The 22,348-nt window shown below is 49.1% G+C and overlaps 1 long non-coding RNA gene across 1 annotated transcript in view; it reads right to left on the reverse strand.

The window, feature by feature from the left end:
• Positions 1–21,979, reverse strand: part of LOC143274519 (uncharacterized) — a 77,585-nt gene extending 55,606 nt beyond the window's left edge. Inside the window, exons 1-2 of the long non-coding RNA XR_013053146.1 lie at positions 21,824–21,979; positions 20,098–20,221 (exon numbers count right to left, since the gene is read on the reverse strand). This is a non-coding gene — a long non-coding RNA (uncharacterized LOC143274519). The remainder of the gene's footprint in view (positions 1–20,097; positions 20,222–21,823) is intronic.
• Positions 21,980–22,348: the final 369 nt, after the last annotated feature.

A 22,348-nucleotide genomic window follows, 5' to 3' on the forward strand; every position in this document is an offset into this window, starting at 1 on the left:
ATGGGGACCCACTTGTCTCCTTCTCCCTTTACTGGGATTAGAACAGCTTACCACCATGCCAGGCTTCCCCCCCATCTTGGTACTGGGCACTGTATGGGTCTTTATGCTTGCCAGGTAAGTGTTTTACCGCTGAGCTACATCTCCAGTGAATGCCTGGCTTTGCAGAGCAGGAGTTCTTGGGGGTTGAACTCAGGTCCTAATGCTTGCCAGACAAGCACTTTTATTGACATTTACTTCTACCTCTGCAGCCCATTGCCGGCCCCAGTGCAGGACCTGAGGAGCTTGTATCCCGTTCAGGGAGCTCCTCTTTTTCTCAATACCTTTCTCCTTTCTTTACTCCATGCGGTAAGCACCACCATCACACACTCTGACTGCTGTGTGTGCTGCATCACCACAGGGCCAGAAACAAGAGAGCTGTGCATTGAAACCCATGACACCACAACACCTGTTCAGGTCAGGTATGTCACGGCAACAAGAATGTTAACAAAATTATCAGTAAGCTTTGCTTTTAAAAGGTATAATGTGTAGCCCACAAGGCACATCTGCAAGTCAAACATGGAACCACATTAGATCTAGAATTAATGAGGTTGGTGACAGTAAACAATGAAGCTAAAATAACCAAGAAGACAATGAAGCTCCTGTGAGTCTAACACTTTCACCACATGCTGCTCAATGTCAGACCTGCATCATCCCAGTTTGCATAAGCTACTGTGTTGGGTGCCGTTATTGGGGGGGGGGTCCCTGTAAACACCATGGCCAGCAGAGAAATGATCCATGTGAGGCAAGAAGGAAATTTGCCAGTAGCCAGGGTCGGTTCAAAGTTCTAGAGTCTGACCCCAGGCAGGTTATTTTAGACATATTTAAGCACAGCACAACTTTGGGTAAAGGTTTCCTGGAGACAGTCGTCACAATAAAGCTCACGGAGTGACTGCATCTTGAGAAGTACATGTGACCTCTTCCGTAAGAATGGGTTCTATCTATAGCTTAAGGGCTCAAAGTACATGTGACATCTCCTCTAGGGAAGAGTTCTGTGACTGGGGAGCAATACTGAAGGTAAAGGTCTAGGGAGGAAGAATTTGGGGTAAACATAATAGTCTGAAGGATTCAGGCCTGGCCTGGCCCTACAGATAGCAGAGGTCACCAGGTTGATACCAACATCCACTCCCAGCTTTCTAGGTGGAAAACAGGTACACATCCCTTCTGTTGAAGAGACTATTAGCCTGTGTGTTTAACACTCCTGTTTCCCTAGTGCTTATCTGTGAGCAAAAGGATCCCATGCTCTCTACAGTCATTCACTTCTTATACTTTGGGGAAAATGAGGTACAGCGCAGTCTAAGCTCGCGTGACTGGGAAGGATGGAGCTGGGATTTACATAACCAATTTGGTCGGCAGCTCCTGTTCTTTTTCAAAGCTGGTTAGGAAACCTTTGGAGTCACAGACAGTTAATGGCTGCTGGGAGGTGGTCACTTCCTTCAGAGGTGTAGCCCTTGGCAACTTGTCCATGTCCCAGTAAACATGCCCCCATGCCTCATGCAAGCAACACTAATTAAATTCAGAAGACAAACAAAACTAAAGGGCATGCAAGTCTGAGGGGTACTTGTCGGGAAGAAGAGCTTTGGTGGGAGGTGAGGGGCAAGAGGGCTATGTGGGCTGAAAGAACCAAAATCACTATGTACATGGATCACATTGTCAAAGCATTAAAAAATCAAACACAGAAACAAAAATCTGCCATCAGGCTCTATTTCACACACGTGAAATGTACTTTATTTACACACTGAAATAAGAAATAAAGAAAAGGCATCCCGGGTGGGCTAGGGAAAGTAGCTCACTACATAAGGAACTTGCAGTCTAGGCCTGAACACCTGAGTTCCATCCTCAGTGCCCATGTGGTGTGAGTTTGTAGTTCCAGAGCTGGGGAAGCTCAGACAGGCGTATCACTAGGCTAGCTGGCTCAGCCTAGTCCTTGAACCCCAGGTCTACCGCCTCACAAAACAAGATGAATGGCTATTGGAGAAAAACACAGTGCTTGAGACTGGCTTCTGGTTTCCACACACATGCTCCGGCACCCTTGTGTACGCTCATTTCTCACCCCTATGCCTCCAGATTGCTGGATTTCATACTCTGGGGAAGGATTGTTGACCTAGGATTGAGGGTAAATTTCAGGAAGTGCATTCCTGAAATTATATGTGGCTATTTATATGGCTATGAGAGTATGTTTTCTTTGAAAAGAAAATCTATCAGTTTTATTAAGTTCTCAGTAGATTAGAGAACCCAAATTGTGTGTGTGTGGGGGGGGGGGGCTGAATGACTGATTTAGGATCATGAATAACTTTGGGCCAGAAAAGCCATGCCATGGACTAATGGATAGAGGATGATGACCAGGGGCTATGAGGGTGGGTATGGGTCCTTTCTAGAATATTATTAATGGGGGGGGGGAGCAAGGTTGAGCAAAGGGAGAGGTCTTAAGATAAGAGAGACTTGGGCATGTTGATCTGTTGAAGAAAAAGGACAGGGAAGGAGGCTTGGAGGGAGAGAGGGGGAGGGACAGATTGAGATTAAGCAAGTAATTCTCCCTCAGAGCCAACATGAAGGAGCCAAGAAAGTAAAGCAAGACTTAAAAATCGAGAGCAGTTTCTCTCCTGGGTTCTCCAGCTCTCCTGGAGAGCTTTTCCCTCCTGTCCACTCCTGTCTCACACCCACTTGGGTCATGCTCCTGCCAACAGCCCACTTCTGCCACAGAACAGGGTTAGTGAGCTGCGGAGCATCCTGGCTAGTCTTGGTTGTCAGCTGACTGGACCAGGAATCTACTAAGGAGCAAGCTACTGTGACCTCCTGTGTGGTGATATATTGTGTACCCCAATAAAACTTCTCTGGGGATCAGAGGACAGAGCCAGCCACAAAATTAGACATAGAGGCCAGATAGTGATGGCACACACCCTTAATCCTATCACTCGGGAGACAGAGATTGTCTGGATCTCTGTGAGTTCAAGGCCACACTGGGAACAGAGCCAAGTGTGGTGGCACACACCTTTAATCCCAACTTTGCTTGGGAAGCACACATGCCTTTAATCCCAGGAAGTGATGTCTGGCCAGAGAAAGGTCTATAAAGCATGAGGAAACAGGAACTCACGCTCTTGAGGCTGAGGATTTTGTAGAGGTAAGAACGTGGCTGGCTTGCTCTCTGCCTCTCTGATCTTCCAGCGTTTACCCCACTATCTGGCTCTGGGTTTTTTGTTTGTTTTTTAAATAAGACCATTTACCAATTCGTGTTACACTCCTGTGAGGTCCTTTCTTGGTCAGATAATTTGGAGCAGGAGGCCTCATCCTAAATGTGGGTGGTGTCTTCTGGTGGCAGCCCAGGTAAATGGAAATGTGCCTTTTGCCTGCTTGCCTTCACTCTTGCTGGCAAGTCTATCTATCCTGTTGCTGTGGCATTCCTTCACTGACATTAGAACCAGCCTCTTCAGGATTCTAACACAGACTCAAGGCCAGTAGCTCTCCAGGAATCCTTCAGGCTTTTGGGAACCAGATTGAGCCTGCTGTGACTTCCAGCCTTGTAAGCAGAGTAACCAGCAGGCTCTTTGCCTCTTGGGTGTGAGATAGCCATTGATAGGCTTACACTACCTGTACATGTCATGTAAGGAGGTCTAATAAGTCCTCTTCAAATATACATGCATTATCTTGGCTCTCTTCAGAGAATCGTACCTCACGTAACACCTCTCACACATCTGTCAGCCTCTGTCTCCATCCAGGAGAAAACGGTAGCTGCCTCTTTGTGTTCTCTAAGCAAGACTCCTCCTCAAGCTCCTGGTGTAGGTTTTTTCATGCTAGGGTGGTTATTCCCTCATGCCCTATATCCCAGCCATATTCGGGGGACATTTCCAATAGCCAAGAATGGTGTGACCATTGCTTGCTGAGGCAGGAAGTGCTTCCCTGACATCCATCCAGGACAGCTAGGCTCAACTCTGTGTCAATTAGTAGTTATTTATGGAGGAAGTGCTACCCCGAGTCTGGGACTAGGGCAAGCACGGATAATAGGAGAGATGAGCTTCCTTCCCTCACAGCACTCACAGTCCTGCAGGGGAGACAGGCTTTAAACACATAAGCTGTGACTAGATGACATTAAGATGCAGAAGCCAGATGTGGTGGTGCATGCTCGTGGTTCCAGCACGGGGAAGATGGAGACAGGAGGACCTTTTGTTAATATTTGAAAGCACTAAGGCTCACTGACCTTAGGTTGGTCAGAATTAGAGTCAGGGACTTTTATTCTGTAGGAAATATAAATTTGGTTTCATAATCAGTTTGTGAGAGGCTTTGTCTGGACTGTGACAAGTGAAATGGAGTTACCTGAGTTAGGTGCTAAATAACTAACAATTTTCAGAAAAAGGACTGGGAAGCTAATAACAGGCAACTAGAGATGGAGCCCCATTTACCCAGCCAGCATAAAGGAGTCACCTGGGTGTCAGTCTTGCAAGAAAACTTAAGAATTAATTCGTGGTGGTTTGAATGAAGATTCTCTCTCTTCTCTCTCTCTCTCTCTCTCTCTCTCTCTCTCTCTCTCTCTCTCTCTCTCCCTCCCTCCCTCCCTCCCCCTCTCTCTCTCTCTCTCACTCCCTCTCTCTCCCCCCCCCTCTCTGCCTCATGCTTTTGGATCAAATGTAAACTCTTAGCTACTACTCAAGCACCATGCCTGCTGCCTACCTGCTGCCTGCTGCCTGCCTGCTGCCTGCTGCCTGCCTGCCTGCTGCCTGCTGCCTGCCTGCCTGCTGCCTGCTGCCTGCTGCCTGCCTGCCTGCTGCCTGCTGCCTGCCTGCCTGCTGCCTGCTGCCTGCCTGCCTGCCTGCTGCCTGCCTGCCTGCTGCCTGCTGCCTGCCTGCCTGCTGCCTGCTGCCTGCTGCCTGCCTGCTGCCTGCCTGCTGCCTGCCTGCTGCCTGCCTGCTGCCTGCCTGCTGCCTGCTGCCATGCTGCCGGCCATGATAGTCATGGAGCCCTAATCTAAGGAGTCTCCTCCCAGCCATAGAAAGTAACTAACACAGTGAGTGAGGTTTTTGATGATAAGGACTGTTTCATTAAGGCCTGTTGTTGTAGCCACATCCTGGTACCGGTCTTGTCTTCTATGAGAACTGTAGCCTTTTGTTCCCTAGCCTACATAGGTGGGGTAGCTTCCTTACAGGGCTTCCCACACTTTTCTCCTAGGCAGTCAAACAGGGTGGGGAACTTTCCTGCACCTATGAGCCTCCATTGTCTTTAGTTCAACGTAAGCCTGACACTTAACTGCAGCATATTTTGGAGTGACACAGCTCGATCCTTCACAGAAAAGCCAAATAAAGCCGAGAGATGTTAGTTACATTTCTCTTGCTGTGGTAAAACTCATGAGCAACACCACTTCCAGAAGAGTTTACTTGTGCTTAGGGTTCCAGAGCGGGGGAGTCCATCACATCAGGGGATGGGCAGCAGCAGGCAGCAAACACGGCAGCGCCAACAGCTGAGGTTCATTTCTTTTTTTTTTTTTTTTTTTTTTTGGTTTTCCGAGACAGAGTTTCTCTGTGTAGCTTTGTGCCTTTCCTGGAACTCACTCTGTAGCCCAGGCTGGCCTCGAACTCACAGAGATCCGCCTGCCTCTGCCTCCTGAGTGCTGGGATTAAAGGCGTGCGCCACCACCGCCCGGCCTCATTTCTTAAACCATAGCAGGGAGCAGGGAGCAGGAATGGCGCCCTTCTGTGACATGCTTCCTCCAGAAAGGCCACACCCCCGGGCTGTCCAAACAGCTCCACCAGCTGGGGGCCTAGACTGTGAGAGGCATTTCTCTACAAACACTTCACACATTTGATGTACTCTGGGAATGTACCCCGTGGACTTGGTGGACAACATAGGCAATAGCTTCTGTGCTGGCTTCGTTTCTAAAGAGTGCATTGATGACATTCTTCAGGATGGAGTTCCTAAGGTGAGACTTGAACAATAAATCAAAGGACTCAACTGAAAAGGTGTTAGAGTGGAAGTTCAGTGACAAGGGCAGCTGAGGTGGAGTGAACTGCACAGTCTTCGGAATAGAGAAGGAATGGCCCTGGATGTGGGGGAGAGTCCCGACAAGGAGACCAAGATAACAGCACTGTAGACATCGCTCCTGTGAGAATAAAGCGGTGCCAAACTGTGAGTGGGGATTCTCAGGTCGAGGAGTGGTAGTGTTTGCATCATAGCATAATTAGGAAGACAACCACATAACTTCTTGTGCTTGGATTGCACCTGTTGACTGTCAACAAATCTGGGGAACTGTCCAACTTAAGGTTCTTTTGGGGATAAGGAGTCTCCTAGGCCAGGTATGGTGGAGCATACCCATAATGACAGAACTTGGGAGGTAGAGGGAAGAAAAATGGTACTGTGTTTGAGGCTAGCCTGGTTTACATAGTAAGTTCCAGGACAGTCGGGCTACACAACAAGACTTTGATTTTGTTTTTTTCATTTTGGGGGCTTTTTGTCTGTTTGTTTGTTTAAATCTCCTGGTAAAAGTGGAAAACATCAGCTTACTTTACTGGACTCTCTTTGCAACTAGGATGCTGGCTGTTCCTGGATAGGTGGCCAGCAGTCCAGTGATCTGGTTCTGTTGGAGATTTTGAGACTCAACCAACCTAACATTTCCCTTTCTTCTCAACGGAGCTCAAATGGATTACTGTCAGCAACCAAGAGTTTAGACAAATGAAGGAAGGACAATTAAGGAAATCAATTTTTAAAAGACAGGGTGGAAGCTTGGGTGTGTTCTCCAAAGTCTGAAAAGGAAATCTCTTCAGCATGGGTATGAATTAACCCACCCTAGGGGATTTTTGGGGCCAGGGCTGAGGTACAATAATAGGACTTTGAGTTATGTGAGGGCTCCTATGAGAGCTTGAAGTCCTGCTTCATACAGAAGGCCGGGCTGTGGAACACACAGCCGAGACTGTAACAAGGCCTGTTTTCTGCATCTCCTCAGTCATCCTGGGCTGTTAACGGTGTGCTCTTACATGTGGAGTTCTTCTTCTCCGACTCTGGGTTTATTCATCTATTTAGTGTGGGTACCATGGTTCTGTCTGATACAGTACCCGTAAAAAGCTTTACGGAAACCGTGAATTACTGAGCAAATGGTGTTGTTTCCACAGTCTCTGTAGTTCCAACATTGATGAGAAAAAAATGACTACCACCCAGCAAAGGAAAAATAAGAGTACTTTCAAATAAGATAAATGTCAATGGGGACTGAAGAGATGGCTCAGTGGGTAAGAATGCTTGCTACTCAAACATAAGGATCTGAGTTCAAATCCCCAGAACCCATGTGAAAAGCTGTACATGTGCCTGTACCCTCAGCACTGTGGGTGTTAGAGACAGGAACTGGCTGCTAGTCTATCTCTAGGTTCAGTGAGAGCCCCTGTTCAAGGGAAGAGGTAGAGAATGACGGAGGAGGTCACCCTGTATTTTCCTCTGCTCTCCACACATGAACATACACTGGTATGTGTACTGTTACACACATGTGCACATAGACTACATACACAAATTCTCTCTCTCTCTATGTCTCTCTCACACCACCAATACCAAAGTCAAATAAATTAATGGATCAGTGGGTTCAAATGGAGCCTGAAGCTATAGTTTATAAGCAAAAATTAAAAAAAGAAAGAAAGAAAAAGAAACTCCAATTGATAAAAAAAAAAGTAAACATAACATAGGAGTCAGGATTCTTAGAGTTGCAAGTGACTCAAATCTCATACGTCAGCTTCCAAGGCAACACACATGTAATTTGGTCCCATGGAGCCAACGACACCCGGTTTGAAGAGCTCGTCTTTGCTTCTGGCCATTCTCCATCTTCTTCCTGCTATGCCGGGTGCAGCAGCTCCGGCTCTTTACCAAACTCGGTTCTGAGCATGTGAAGGGAATAGCTGCACCTCAGAAATCCTTGTGAAGAGCCTCTTGGCTCAACCTAAATGGCACCTCACTTCTGACTGAGGGAAAGCGATGGCCTAAGTGGCCAGTTCTGAGTCACGTGTCCACATCTGGAGCCAATCGATGGCTTAACCACTTGGGTTGGGAGTAGTGTGGTCAAAGCAAGTTCAAACACCCATTAGTGGTTACTAACACATGGCATCTACGATCCCTTGAAGAAACAAAGTAGGACTCACCAGATGGGGGTGGGGTGGGGGTAGGGGGGAAATCATTCTTTAAAGCCAACCGGAGGGCTCCGTGGGTAAAGGCGCTTGCCAGCAAGCCTGACAACCTGAGTCCAATCCCTGGAACCCACATGGTGGAGGGAGAGAACCAAACCCCACAAGTTATCCTCTGACTGCCACACGGGCTGTCTTCTAACTCCCACGTGCAAGCTCCCCCACCCACAAAGTAAGCAAATAAATGAAAATGTGGAAACAAGCGGGGAGCTGTTGTCTGCAACAGCTCCACCTTATTTTCTGTCCTGGGAGGAGCCTCATTCAGGGGCCTTCAGGAGTTCCTGCTCATTGGAGACCATCTGGGTAGACCTTTCACAGGCTACAACCTTCCAACTTGCCACGGCTCTCCCACCTCTGTTCCTTCCTTTGATCTAAATTTAATACTCCCATGAGTCAGAGAACTTAAGTAACTTGCTTAAAGTCACACAGCCAGGCAGAGTTTCCAGATCCCCAGCTTGTACACAGAGGAATGGGTTCACTGGCCTGGATCCTGGGTTTGCAGAGATGGCATGGAGGGTTAGGAGAAGTCCAGGCATGTGAAAAGGAGGATTGTTAAGACAGATGTGATCCTGACAGTCTTGTCTCTGTGTGCAAGTCTCTAGAGGTTCATCGTTGCACTGATACAGGTGAGCACAGAAACCCCTGGGAAGTCCTACACGATGATGGGAACAAGGGAATCTGCCTCTTTAGGGGCCATTCAACCTGCGTGTTAGTTATTAACGATAGACTGTGCGCGGCAGGAATCCAAGCCATGCTTCTCCCCGCAGGAGCCCGGACTGCTGGTTTCAGACCCTTCACACAGGAACTTGTACACATGTGCACACACACGTGCGCATGCACACATACAGGGGTGTGGGCTGGGGAGGAGTGTGCCAGGGAGCGAGTTGTCAGAGGCATTAACCCCCATGACCAACCTTGACCTCATGAAAAGATCTGCATGCCCCACCCCCTCAACTCCCCTAGTTGGGAAACCCCATGGCTTATGTAACAAGTTCTGTGAAGTTGCTCACTACTTGTTCTTGGCCCTAGGTCAGGGGTTCTCAGCCTTCCTAGTGCTGCGACCCTTCAATACAGTTCCTCATGCTGTGGTGACCCTCAACCAAAATTATCTCATTGTTACTTCATAACTGTAATTTTGCTACTGTTATGAACTGTAAATATCTGAGACGCCAGGATACCTGATATGCGACCCCTGTGAAAGGGTCATTCCTCACCCAAAGGGGTCACAACCCACAGGTTGAGAAATGCTTCCCTAAGGGATAAGGGAAGTGATCACTCTCACGGTGTCATCCTGGTGGAGACAAGTAACTGGAAAATGAAAGCCTGTCAACGGTGATGGGTAGTATTCCAAACAAGACAAACACAACAACAACCACTCTGCACCTGCTGGAGGCGAGGCCAGGAGGCCCTGCAGAGGGGCTGGTTCCCACGGCCAGATTCCTCAGGAGTGGGAAAGTGCTCAGTGACTGTAACTTGAGAGCATTCTCTATCTGAAGGACTGTGGAGACCTGCCCTTTGCCCCCAATTCAATCACAAAGCAAAGCAGATGTTGTCTTAGTAGTTTCCCAGTCCAGTGGCCAAGAGCAAACAAATGATGTCATACATGTGGTTGTATTTAAAGACAGGGTTACAACACATGCCCCACAACTGATTGCTGTTGGAGCAAAAGGGATGCTATCTGTGATCTTGGCAGAGTTTGCCCAGTTAACTGTAAGCGAGGACCCCTGTTACGTTCAGCTAGATCTGTTAGAGGATTCCAGCATTCACAATGCTTTCCCTTTTTTCTACACGGCCCCAGTGTGTTTCAAAATATCAAGGTGCATCTGGGCATGGTGGTACATGCTTTTAATCCCAGCACTCAGGAGGCAGAGCAGCCTGGACTACAGAGCAAGTTCCAGGACAGCCAGGGCTACACAGAGAAACCCTGTCACACACACACACACACACACACACACACACACACACAGTGCTAGGGACAGTACATAAAATTGTTTACTGTACCACCTTAAAGGAGCGAGCTTTTAGAAAACAAACTGCCTCAACTGCCAGAAGCCTTGCCAGCTGGTGAGCGGCATTCAGTCCACGGAACCCACAGCAGTGGATGGGGAGAACGTGGGTGCTGACGATTAGGCACTTTGATGACTGAATCATCTGCCTTGCCCCAGTATCAATGCTTTTTAATTGCAATTGATTAGTTTCCAGTCTCCTGGATGGAGTCTGAATTAACCCAACAAGACATACCACATATAAAAATCCACCGGTCCACACCATGCTCCCTTAATCCACGCCTGAGAGCCAGGGCCTCTATACTCTATCAGACCAGCCAGTATCTCTGGCTTCACTTAGAAGATCCAAGACATGGGTAGAGTCTTCTCAAATATACTTCCTGCTATCTCAGGCTTCATACCGGCCTGCTCGACACTGGTGATTCCCAGGGGGCGAGGGTGGGAGGTGTCAGGATGGGAGCTGATTTTAGCTCTGCTTTGGGGCTTCCTGAGTCATCTTTGATGAGAAGCTGTAGAGACTGGAGGAGAGCTGACTAAGCCCATCCATCTAAAAGAGCTCACTTCACAAGCAAAAAAAAATTGAATCTCATCGCCTACATAAAAAGCTGGGCACATGCCAACAAGATAGCTCACTGGTTAGAGATGTTTGCCCCTAAGCCTGATCCCCAGGGACACACGTAGTAGAAGGAGAGAACCAATCCCACAAGTTGTCTCCTGACCTCCATGTGGGTACCATGAGCACATACTCCAATGCGTGTGCATGCACGCACCAATCAGACGGATTGGTGTGGATGGACATCCCTGCAGTTATAGCACTAACAGAGACGGGGGGATTACTAGTTTGAGGCCAGCCTGAGTTCAAGGTCAGCTTTACTAGATGGTAAGACCTTGTCTGAGAATTAACAAAAAGAAGGGCCGGGGATGTGGTGATAGTTTCCATCAGATAGAGCATTTGACAAGCATGCCCCAGGGTCCCACACTCAGTGTTAGCAATAATCAAAATACACGTATAGGTACACACATGCATGGAAGAGCTGACTCAGTGTAAAGAAGCAGTCTGAGGATGGTGTCACCAACCTTAGGTAGTTTTCTTCCTCATTGACTGCAGGATTAAACCTCAAGGGACAGAATCTTGTATGTTTGTTGAAAGAAAGGGACTAGGGCGTGCACAGCCACCCAGGCATGAGCCAGATTACAGATCTGCCACTCACTGGATGTTTAGATGTTTTAGGACTTTGGTTTCCTATCTGTGCAATGGGTACATCTCAGAGCCGTCCTGTGGGAGGGAGGCCAAAGTCTGTGGAGATGCCAGAGGATCTCCACACTGTACTCTCCCTAGAGTTTCATGATTCCTTCACTTCTCTAGCTTTTGCTCACAACTGCCTGCACTCCAGCCCATTCATATAGTGTCCTCTGATCCTAGTCTTTCAAATTCTTCCCCAGGTCAGAGATATTTCAGGGCTGCACTGGATCAACAGCTGTAAATCCAAGCTGACCTAAAGAGACCACTTGGATCTTAGGGTGTTCCATGTCATTGAAGATGCCGGTAGATACTTCTTGAGAGACTTTAAAAGAGAATTCTGTTCAGTGACTGGAGCGGCCGCCCAGTGGGTGAGAGCACTGGCCATGCAATGTAAGGACTTGAATTTGTATTCTCAGCATTCACATGAAAACACAGGCCTGGCTGCATGTGCCTGCGACCTCAGTGCTGTGGAGGGTGGACACGGGAAGAGAGCTGGAGCGCAGCCACCAGCCGAGGCCTAGATTTAGTGAAAGATCCTGTCTCAAGAGAGTGACGGAGCAGGAACCTGATAACCTCTTCTGCCCTCTGTACACACACTGGCACACGCATCTGCACACACATGTGTACACCACACACACACACACACACACACACACACACACACACACACTCATGCCCCCACCCAAAAAAGCAAAACCAGAAATCTGTCCTCATAACAATCAGAGAAATGGATTTTTGCTTACTTTCCCATTTATTTGGCATGGTGACATCTTGAGGTCCTTTGTTTTGTTTTTCAATGTATTTTTTGATGGATTTTCTCAATCTATTTTCCAAACACTCTCCTTTACTTTCATGAATGTGGAAATGGGGTTCAGAGAGGTTAAGTAACTTGGTCCATGGTGGCTCAGCTGGGTAATATCAAGCAGCAGTCTGTACCCCCGACTGGGATACCAGCTCCTTTCTGTGTTAGGAAGTGGTTCCCCTCTCCTTTTCTGGCTAACCCACCTTAAACTACAGATCACGGCAAGGGCTCTCAGCAGCATGTTGCCCAACATCTCCATCTTGTTGGCAGTGGGCAAAACCATAGAAGGGAGTGATTTACCCAAAAGTTACAGAATTAGGAGTGGCAGGGCCAGAGCCAGCTCCTCACCTCCTCATCTCTGGGTGGGCCTTATGCACAGGCCTCACCTGTCTGTCTCAAGCCTCCCAGACAGTATTCTTTCATATTTTATTTTTATGTGCATTAGTGTTTTGCTTGCATGTGTGTATCTGTACTGTGTGTGTGCCTGGTACCCGCAGAAGTCAGAAGAAAGCATCAGATCACCTGGAACAGAAGTTACAGACAGTTGTGAGCTGCCATGTGGGTGCCTGAAACTGAACCCAGGAAGAACAGCCAGTGCTCATGACCACTGAGTCATCTCTCCAACCCCATCATTCTTAATTATACTTTCTGTCTCTCCAGGACTAGAACAATGCTATCCAACAATCTCCTGTTATGATGGGAATGGCTTGGAACTGTGTTGATTAATATGGCAACTCTACACTCCATGTGGCTGGTGATCACTTGAAATGTGTCTAGTGTAAAGCAGGAACAGGACTCGAATGCTACTTAATTTCAATGTTTCCCTTTTTGAGATAGAATCTCATATAGACTAGGTTAGCCTTGAACTCTTGGTTCTCTACCTCCACCTTACAAGTGCTAGGCTTACAGGTGTGTACCACCACTCCTGTGAGTTTACATTTCTATAGCTACCTGTGGGTCATAGCTACTGCAGTGGACAGGGAAACCCCAAAGGTCAGAAGTCATTCTGAGTCTACAATCCCAATAAGTGTATGTTGTATGAGTGGATAACTCTTAAATATTAATTTATTGACTTTTATGTGTATGAGCATTTTGCCTGTATGTGCTTAAGTGCACCACGCATGCAATTCATGCAGAGGTCAAAAGAGAAGAATTGGATCCCTAGAACAGGAGTTACAGATTGTAGTTAGCAGCCATGTGGGTGCGAGAAACTGAGCCCGGGTCCTCTGCAAGAGCAGCCAGTGTTCTTGACTGCTGAGCCTCCTCTCCAGCCCCTGTTTAATTTGCTTCTGTGTGCATGTTCACATGTGCATGTACGGGTATGCAAATGAGCGTGGAGGTCAGAGGTCAGTTTGTGGCGTAACTTCTCTAGAGCTCTCCACTTGGTTTTGTTTTGTTTTGTTTGTTTGTTTTTAGACAGAGTCGTTGTGGTGGTTTGAAAGAAAATGGCCCCCAAAGGGAGTGGCACTCTTAGGAGGTGTGGCCTTGATGGAGGAGGTGTGGCCTTGTTGGAGGAAGTGTGTCACTGTGGAGGTGGGCTTTGAGCTCTTATATATGCTCAAGCCACACGAAGTGTCTCAGACCATTTCCTGTTGCCTCCAAGATGTAGGACTCTCAGCTCCTTCTCTGAAACCATGTCTGCCTGCACGCTGCCATGTCGCTCCATGATAGCAATGGGTTCAACCTCTGAACTGTGAGCTGCCACCCCAATTAAATGTTTCCTTTAGAAGAGCTGCTGTGCTGGTGGTGTTTCTGCACAGCAATAGAAACCCCAACTAAGACGGTCTCTCACTGGCCTAGAACTCACCAAGTAGGCCAAGCTGGCCAGCCAGAGAGCCCCAGAGACAGGAAGAAGAGGATGCGAGAGAGACAGGGGACAAGATACATCCTTCAGTGACATGGACTCAATGTCATTTCAATGAAAATACCAATAAAGTCCAATCCCTAGAATTTATGTGATGGAAGGAGAGAGCCAACTCCCCAAAAGTTGTCCTCTGACTTCCACATTTGTGTGGTGATATGCATACCCCACCCTGCAATTCCCAACAGTAAAACATACATGTGTGTGTGTGTGTGTGTGTGTGTTGCCCTTTGCTTTTCACACCCACACTACAACATGTGCATACCTGTATCCACACACCACTCATATACACACATACATTACACACATTAATAATAAGTAAAAATTTTATAAAAGAATGGAGTTGGAGGACTCATAGCTCCTGATTTCAAAGCTTGCTGCAAATCCAAAAGAGCAGGGGTGAGGGTAGAGAGCAGGGGTGAGGTGGGCAGCAGGGGTAAGGTGGGTGGGCAGCAGGGGTGAGGGTGGGTGGGCAGCAGGAGTGAGGGTGGACAGCAGGGGTGAGGGTGGGTGGGCAGCAGGGATGAGGATGGGCAGCAGGGATGAGGGTGGTGGGCAGCAGGGTTGAGGGTGGGTGGGCAGCAGGGATGAGGGTGGGCAGCAGGGGTGAGGGTAGGCAGCTGGGGTGAGGGTGGGTGGGCAGCAGGGGTGAGGGTGGTGGGCAGCAGGGGTGAGGGTGGGTGGGCAGCAGGGGTGAGGGTGGTGGGCAGCAGGGGTGAGGGTGGTGGGCAGCAGGGGTGAGGGTGGTGGGCAGCAGGGGTGAGGGTGGTGGGCAGCAGGGGTGAGGGTGGTGGGCAGCAGGGGTGAGGGTGGGCAGCAGGGGTGAGGGTGGTGGGCAGCAGGGGTGAGGGTGGTGGGCAGCAGGGGTGAGGGTGGTGGGCAGCAGGGGTGAGGGTGGACAGCAGGGGTGAGGGTGGTGGGCAGCAGGGGTGAGGGTGGTGGGCAGCAGGGTTGAGGGTGGTGGGCAGCAGGGGTGAGGGTGGTGGGCAGCAGGGGTGAGGGTGGGTGGCTACCTCGCAGGTATCAAGAGGTCATAAAGAGATCCTCTCACTTCTGGTGCTCACTGTGACAGATACCCAGGGAGAATTGTGAAACAGTCTTCTGAATGCGACTGGGCGCTGCACACCGACTCACGGCAGCTGCATAAGACGTGCAAAGATCAACCCAGTTAGAGAGCCAGCATGGAGGGAGGAGGGCCTTCCAAGGCTCTGCCCCTAGCTGGGGAGCTGCTGGTGGCTGCTGAGGTGAGGGGTCACTTTTCTTTGTGGGACGGCTACTGATAGCTTGCCATGTCCCAGTGACGGACCCCACACCCAAGCGTCTACGAGCAATACTGACCTAACTCCGGGTTATGAAAGGAAGACTGGGGAGGGAGGTCTGTTAATTGGCCCAAGGGAGCTGGACAGAAGCGGTGGGGTGGATATAATTGAGATACGTTATAAACGTACATGAAATTTTCAAGGAACAAATAAACGTCTTCAAAAGAAAATGGTTTATCCTGGCTTAGTTTCAGAGATTTCAACGGAAGGAGAGGCAGAATATCATGTCAGCCAGGAAGCAGAGCAAGAGGGACAGAGGGGGCATGTAAGTTGTCCTCAGCACACAGGTGAGAACATGCGAATGCATACGTGCATGCAAATAGACACACACACACACAATAAATAAATAAATAAATAAATAAATAAAAAAATAAATGTAATGTTTAAGAGAAGTCAGTGGCGTCCGAATCATCTCTGGGCATCCTTTCCCCAGTGGGCACTCACTCTGCAGCAGGAGCTTGAGCTAGGAGGGGCCTAGGGTCTCCACTTTGCACCCATATCTTATAAACTGCTTGAGTTCTCTGACCTTTACTTTCCTATCTATTAAATGGGGATGATAACACTGAGCCCTCAGATTGGAGATGACCAAATGCCAAACCCTCCACCATTCCCTGGCGAGGAGTCTCTTGCCACGCATCTGCCTCCCTGACCTGCGTGCTGGAAGATCCACGCTGTGCAATGCAAGCTCCTTACCAGCTTAGCCATGTAGACAGCCCTAGAACTGACCTACAGCCCGGCTCCCCTCTTATTTCCTACCACCTTCCCTGCTCCCTTAACCCCTTTGAAAGCAAAGGGGTAAAAGGCCTTCAAAGAGAGCACGCTGTACCGCTCTCAAACAAAACAAAACACCTAAATAAGCTAGCAGCCCCAGTCTTCACCAACAGCCTGCTTTCGTATTCCCAGCTGTTACTCATTAGCTGCTGGTAGGCTCCTGGGGCAGGGCCAGTCCCCAAGCCTGGGGATGTGAGGAGGATGGGGCCTGTGCCTATATGGTTCCTTCCTTCACTCAGCCACATGGCTCCTTCAGGCCTTCGTAGAAACTACAGATTGGACGCTGTGCAGCCCACGATTGTGTGATAAGATCCAGATACACATCTGTAATTCCAGCCAGAGGTAACCCCGTATCTCGGGGAGAACCAGGCCTGAGAGACTGGGCAGAGGGATCAAGGTCCATCCTTGTAGTGGTAAGTGCCTCCTCCAAGCTCTGGCCCCTGGTTCACAAGCCAGAACCCACACAGAACTCTGAGCACTTGGATGGCTCGTTCCATTCCAGGAGGACTGGAGTCTCTGAGCATCTTTGTGGCTGATGAGGAAAGAGAGCCAGAAGGTCCTATGGGGCCCATGGGAGCTGCCGGCCAGTGGGGGAGAGCCCAGGCTACAAGGCCCCAGAGCCTCTGATCTCGATCAGAGTTCTCTTTTATGGCGTTCCTTTCTGCACTGTATTCGCCCCACCTCACCAGGACATTCTTTTAGCTACTCCCCTGGTCCTTGGAGATCCCTTGTGGCCACATCTGTGCAGTGACTGCCCCTCATTAACTTGGAGCCTTTCTGGCCTCAGGCAGGGCTGAGTGACGGGTGCCTGTGGCTGTGGGGAACACCCTATTCAGCGGGTCTACTCTCTTACCTGTCCAAATGAGGGTCCAGTAGAAATTAGGGCTCGGGGATGCCTCAATCCTTTTTCTTTCTTTAAGGAACTTTCAGGAGTAATAGTTTGCAGCTCAGAGCTTCCTCCCATCAATCTTCTACTCTGTAGCCAAAGCCATGGGGTCACTGTGAGCTGGCTTTATACAGCCTCCTTGATCTAGCTACAGATAGGTTTCTGGTTGGCTGGTTTGTTTGTTTTTATGTGCGTACACAAGTGCCCATGCATGTGGAGGCCAGACAGCAGCACCAGGGGTCTTCCTTAATCATGTCTCCATCTTTGTTTTTATTTTAAGGCAGAGACTCTCATTCATTGAACCTGGAGCTCAGTGATTCTGCTAAATTCTGCCAACAAGCCCCAGGAATCCACCCACCCCTACCCTCCTCACCCGTATCCCAGGGCTGGGGTTATAGCTGTGTACCATCACACCTGGATTTTTATATTTTTATTAGAGACCCCAGCTTAGGTTTTCATGTTTGCCCGGCAAGCACTCACAGACCAGCTTCTCTTTCCAGCCCCCATGTACTGAGTTTGAACAACATTGTCTATATGTCCTTCTAACAGCAGCTGGCACAGCTAGGCTATCTTAGCCCTGGCCTCCTTCCCTCATTACGTCACTTGCCTGCAGCCTGCATGCTTTGAGGTTCCCCCTCCAGCTCCCAAGGAAAGAAGAAGAGATAAGTGGATGGGTGGGTGAGTATGTGAATGGATAGGTTCACGGATGTGTGGGTGGATGGATAGATGGACCGGACCGGAAGGTGAACAGGGGAGTGGATGAGTATGAATGGGAGAATATCTGGAGTCAGCCTCAGCTCTCAGGCCTGTTGAGAGATTCAAAAGGTCTCCAGCAATGCTCCTGCACATGTTCTGAGCAGGGAAGAATTGGGACTTGCACCTCTGTGGGAGCATCTTCATGAAAGCACCCAGCATGGCAGCAGCGAAGAGCCGTTGGAACAGGAAGCTTCCCTGCTCTCCACACTTAGGCAGGAAAGAGCACTGTGCCTGTGTGGGGGTGGAGGGTGGTGAGAGAGACAAAGACAGCAGGAGCAGAGGGAAGTGGAAGTGGGGCAGAGGCGTGCTGCTTAGCAACCACAGGAGAAAATTTAGAGAAGTGACAGGACCATTTTGCCTAGTGCCTCAACAGGAGTTTGAAAAAAAAAAAAAAAAAAAAAAAAAAAAAACAACTCACACACCTACACTCTCTGACCTCACTTCAGTGATTGGAGGGGAGCTGGTGAGAATCCACTGGCTGTCCTGGTCATTGTCAGGGGCCTGGCCAGCCACTCTTCAGGCACAGGAAATGTGTCTGTAACGGCTTGGAAGGGAACATTCTCCAGGCCCCTCTAGGGGAGGGACTGCAGCCTTGCAGGCTGGATGTGAAGATAGCGCTTGGCTTGAGCGTCTTTCTTCTGATGTCAAAAGCAGTTCCCCGAGGAGTCGACACTTAGGAAGCCTGGGGGGTTCCTTGGGACTTTCCCGTTATCATCTTTTCTCCCAGACCCCACTCAATGCCCCAGCTCTGGTCCCTTCCTCCCCAGTGAGATTCCTCTCTTGCTTTTCTTTCTTAATTTGATTTTCTCTGGCTCAGAATCAAGATCAAAAGAGGAAATTCTTTCCAGTCTTTTAGGAGTGATTCCCAGAGGCTCCCACTGGAGAGGCATACATAATTACCATAATTATTTTAAAAGCCAACTCTCCTGGTTTGCTCGCCCACTTCTCTATCTCTAGGCTTGAGGGAGAGAGGACAGAGGCACTTTGGGAAGTGGGTCTGAGGCTGCAGCTGGACCAGCATACATTGGGTTCTTAGAGCCAAAGTGGAACACACACATGCTCCCTCAAGGTACATCAGAGAGCTTGGGGGGGGTGGTGGGCAACACTGACTACTAGCATGTAAATCAATGGAACCATCTAAAGGGAAAATTGCTCCCTTTATAATTTGTTTCTGATCATTTTAATTTCAGTATGTCTGAAGTCAGTGCTAGATATGACATTGACACCTTCCTACAAACGGCTAACTTCACTTTCAGTGACAGCAGCAATATTCTCCAGGCTTAAAGCAAGCAAAAAAACAAAACACAGAAAAAGCCAGATACATGTTAATAGAAGGGCCGCCCCCCTTCTCTCTGTCTCTGTCTCTCTCTCTCTTGCTCAGCACTGAGTCTTCAAGCCTTCACAGCCACACTGTATGTTCTGGGGATGCCACTCAGGTCCCCAGGTTTGTGCGGCAAGCATGTCACCTCCTGAGCCATTTCTCCAGCCCTGTCAGATGTATATTTTGTAATATATGAAAGAGGTTTGTCATTAGAGCCTGCTTCTTAATAGACAGAAGATAAAGAATGAACAGGGAAGCCCGGAGAAGAGCCCAGATGGTTAGAAACTGGCTTTTCACTCAGTACGCCCAGGAAAGGTTCCTGTTGGTCCAATCAGGCAGCAGTTGACACTGGGTGGCGGGGGTGGGAGGGTGGTCCTCAGGTGATGGTGGCTATTTTGCAGAGCTGAGAATGGAATCCAGGGCTTCCAGAATGCTTGACAACTCTTATCACTGAAAAAACACCCCCTGAATCTTGGGTGATGGTGTTTGGAATTTCAAAAGTTGATCACCAGTGTATACTTTGGGGCACAAGGCAGGGTGGCCAGTGGCTGCAAAATTCACCTTAATGGTAGCCATAGCTGACTTCTCAGAGTGGCTAGTGATCACTCAGATCTGGGCATCTAGTGGAAGGGACCCATCCCTGGCTATGGGGCCTGTCACCATCTGGGCTTTTCTCTCCCTGAACACTCTGGTCCATCCACAGGGTCTAGACAGTGAGAGAGGCACAGAGCCTTCTGCTGGTAGTGCTGGGTTGGGACTTTGCAAAGTTCTGTTTTGAACTAAGAGACTGAGACATTTGTCTCTCATGGCGTTTCTCTTAACACGGGAGGGAGTCAACAGTGAGGGGGTGGAAGAGGGGAGAGGAAGGGGGAGAGGGAGAGAGAAGCTCAATCCTGATGGTATCATTTCCATCCCTGGATCCAGCTGTGCCTGAAGCTAACGCTATACTCACTGCTTTAGAGCTACTGCGAAGCCAGTGATTCTCCTTTCATGTAATCCTGTGAGGTCTGGTATTCCAGTCACTCGGAACCACGGGAGGCTTAACTGATGAAACGGCTCAGTGAAAATCCTTGGCCCTGGTGACAGAAAGAACCAGAGGCCCAAGGGCTCAGAGACTGGAGGAAGGAGGACCAGGGTTCAAACACACCCTCAGCTATGCATCCAAACGAGGTCTAGCTTGGGTCAAAAAGCCAAAACAAAACAGAATCCAGAAACAGCTCTAGGGGCCTGTTCTACTGACCCAGGGAAGCGGCAATGCCCACACATAGATAGTGACACATGAAAAGCCACCACAGTCACAAGAAGCTCCAAATGACAGGGCCTCATCTGTCAGGTGCAGGCTGCACTTTAATCTGCAACAATCTTGTCACCGAGGCTCATCTTCATCAGCATTTTATAGGTGAGGGAACTGAGGCCCAGGGATCCTCTGTGAACCTAGTGGCCCAGGACGCTTCCGGGTCCCTAACACTAACTGGCCCCTACCATCAGCCATCCCATCTGTCTTCCTTATTTCCTTTCTTTTTTGTTTTTGTTTTTGTTTTTGTTTGTTTGTTTGTTTGTTTTTTAGACAGGACTCATAATGTGGTTCAAGCTGGCCTCAAACTCATGGTCCTTATGCCTCAGCCTCCCCAGTGGTGGGATCATAGAGATGTGCACCATTGTTCAGACAAGCTTTTGCGGTAGGTACAAGCAACCTACCGCAAGGTTTGTGAGTTCTATGTTACAAAGCGTACAAGGCCAACTGAAAGGGTAGATTGCTCACTGGCAAATGCAAAACTCTGACAAGGTATGTTTGGGAAGTTGTGACCGTCAGGTATCACATAGGGATGCTCACATCCTCACAAGACTGTCACCTTCAGCAACTGTACAGTACTCAGCCTATAGGACTGTCAGCATCCCTGAAAGCGCCAGGCTCTTTCTGACAGTTTCAAATGTAGGGCTGCCGAAGACACCCGGGGGAGAGAGGGCCACCCTGTTCATTAGCAGTATGACGTGAGAAGTGTCCTTTCCTCTGCCCTCCAGCAAAATGGAGACCCAGCTTCCGTCATCCCCTGGGCTATGGCAGAATCCAAAGGGAAAGCTCATTTACAGCGTAAAAGAAGAGACTAAGGGAAGAGGCAGGGACCGCTTGGCTCCCAGAGGTGAACAGGCATGTGTGGGCAGATACAAACCACCCCTCTGCTTCCTCCCCACTCAGGGCTGGGAAGAAGCAGACTGAAAGGTGACCTGAAAGGAACCTTTCTGTCCCCAATGGAGGAGAGATAAGAATTGTGAAGCAGAGAAGCAAGCCCTGCTACAGGCGCTTGAGAGTTTATTTTTACCCTGTTATCTCGATCCTGAAATGTCAGGCTTGGAGCCGCCTCATGTTCCCCACAGTGTAGCAACCCAGCCTGGAGACGGGCCTCCTCTCCTCCTCTGCTTCCTCTGCCTTTCTGTGAGAGTCCCAGTGCTGTGGTGATGGGAGGCATGGAAACATTGGGAGAGAGAAGGGGGAGGCAGGACCTTTTATTTGGGCTTCAAAACAGGCTCGCTTCCTCATAGGAACAGGGAGTGCAGAGCGGAGGCTCTTGGCAACCTACCGCAAGGTTTGTGAGTTCTATGTTACAAAGCCTACAAGCCCAGCTGAAACCAGCTTATGTAATAAAGAACACTTTAAGTGGCTGAGCCCACTAAAATACCTTGTAGTAGGTCAGGCTCCAGGTGAGGCTGCATGCTGGCACTCGATGCTGTTACAGGACTCGGTGTTCTCTACCTCTTAGCTTTGCCTTCTGTGTGGTTGGCTTATGTTCACAAGCCACTCTGCTCCCCCAAGGCCCTACACAATTCTAGAACCTTCCCCTATGGTCACAAATAGCTGTGAAGGTTCTAAGTGTCATGTCTTCGTTCCCAAGGAAAAGGGAGGAAGCGGGGCCTCTTGGGTTGCCTTGGCCCCTGAGTGGGTTCTGTGCCCATCCCTCAGTCAATCACTCAGCTGTGAAGGCAGCAAGTGGGAGATGCTTCTGAGTCACATTAGCCCATTCCTGAACGTGGGGATGGATGCCAGGCTGCAAGCATGAGCCTGTCTTATGGTTGATTCATGTTCTAGTTTCATCCGTTCCTCCCCAGAGGTTAGGAGGATTATCCTTATTCAGAAATATACTAGTGTTAATTTCTTATCTTTCTGGATGTAAGTTCACCTGGGCATCTCTGCTTCAAGCCTCCCA

The sequence above is a fragment of the Peromyscus maniculatus genome, chromosome 8 (genome assembly GCF_049852395.1).
Source record: "Peromyscus maniculatus bairdii isolate BWxNUB_F1_BW_parent chromosome 8, HU_Pman_BW_mat_3.1, whole genome shotgun sequence".
Taxonomy (NCBI): Eukaryota; Metazoa; Chordata; class Mammalia; order Rodentia; family Cricetidae; genus Peromyscus; species Peromyscus maniculatus.